We start from the raw sequence: 1,947 nt of genomic DNA on the forward strand, positions 1-1,947 counted from the left end.
ATTTGTCACTGGCATTGAGTAATTCACCTTTGGATGAGTGGTTAGCACGCTGCACCACGAACTCTGGTACCTGAGTTCAATTCCCGGCCACTGCTAATATCAGTGGTAAGCAGAGGTGGGACAAAGTCATTGTTATGCAAGTCCAAGTCGAGTCGCAAATCATCAAATTCATGACTCGAGTCTGACTCGAGTCCAAGTCACATGACTCGAGTCCACATCTCATAGGTGGGACAAAGTCATTGTTATGCAAGTCCAAGTCGAGTCGCAAGTCATCAAATTCATGACTCGAGTCTGACTCGAGTCCAAGTCACATGACTCGAGTCCACACCTCTGGTGGTAAGTGATTTCAGAACCAATCCATATCTGTAAAATAATCTTTCTGCTGCTGGATGAAGGCCGCCCCAGGCCGTTGCCATCTCTCACGATCCTGCGTTTTTGGGTTATGATTATGAAAAATTAACCCGTAAAAACAAAGTTTTTCACTATAAATCCTTTATATGCGTGGCATCGGTTTTATTTTATTATTCATTTCTGTTTTTCTTGAGTAAGAGTTTCATTTGTATCACATTGGTATTTAAAATTAAATATGAAAAAAAAATTCCTAAAAAGTGGAAAATTTTGGAAAAAAAATTTCACGAACATTCATTGTCACGCACAACGAGTCTGTGTGCAAAATGTCAGCTCGATTGGATCACGGGAAGTGGGTTCAAAAACGACCGAAAGATTTGCACGGTCGTAAGCAAGCAAGCGAACTTAATATAAAGGATTTAAAAAGGGGTCATTGCCTGACACGTCGCCTATATTATATGTTCGCTAACCCGTACTGACCAGGATGGTGAAGTATATATCATGGGGGGAGGGCTGCCCGGATCAAGATGATGACAAAATAAGAGGTTTTGACCTCTCCGGCAATGACACAATGTTCAAACACCAAAGAAACACTTACGACAAGGCATCAAGTGTGGTTGAGCAGACTTGATGCATGAGAAGAGGCGTTTATTTGGTGTTCGAACATCTTAACACCTTTCTAGATTTGAAGTTTTCGTGACTGCAAGGATCCATACTCTTTGGTTCTTTCGGTAAAGTAACGTAGGTGAAAAAATACTGAAATAATACAATGTAAAACATATTTTGTTATTTTCATTTTACTTTATTATTTTTGACCCCCCCCCCCTCGTCACACGGCGTCACAAACAGTCAGACCGACCCCTCAATTATCATCTGGACCAGATGACGCCTTTTGTGAGACTAGGCTCTAAGGAAAGCTGTCTCGGGTGTGGACCAATCAACTTCAAGGACAGTGCATACATTATCAGAGTCATGTCTTTTGTTTGTATTATGACTGCAGGTATTGCGGTCTATGCAAACATGACTCCTTGTAAAAAGGTGTCAGTTTTAATCTTAATTTAGGAGCTTTCGTGACTGCAGGAATTATTCTTTGGTTCTTTTCGGTTAAGTCACGTCTAAAAATAAAATAATAAATTAAAATAAAATAACATATTACGACGTTTCGACTGCAACACAAGCAATCGTCATCAGGCATAAAAGAAATATCAACAAAAATCTAACTAGAAAAAACTATAGACAGACATACAAGCAGACAGACATCACAACGGCACACAGAGAGAGGAGCAAGCTGACAACGCGGCACGGGCACGCAAGCCTGAAAATTAGGAGGCAGGCACACGAAAATTAAATAACCTAGTAAAATATCGAAATGTAATGTAATACAACACAGAGAGTCGGTTAACACACAGTTTTGTTGCCAGATAAAAGGGTAAAAAAACAATTATCGTCGAGCTTCGTCAATGTTCTATTGTGATTGGTCGAGCGGCGGCGGCGGCTGCGTCACGAGCCGCGCTCTTGTCCAATCGCGAGCTTCGCCGGGCGGCGCCCGCGCTTATCGGCGCTGGGAAATGTAAAGTCGGGTGGCGCGTTACCGTGGCA

The sequence above is a fragment of the Lampetra planeri genome, chromosome 2, assembly GCF_965212315.1.
Source record: "Lampetra planeri chromosome 2, kcLamPlan1.2.h2, whole genome shotgun sequence".
Classification (NCBI taxonomy): Eukaryota; Metazoa; Chordata; class Hyperoartia; order Petromyzontiformes; family Petromyzontidae; genus Lampetra; species Lampetra planeri.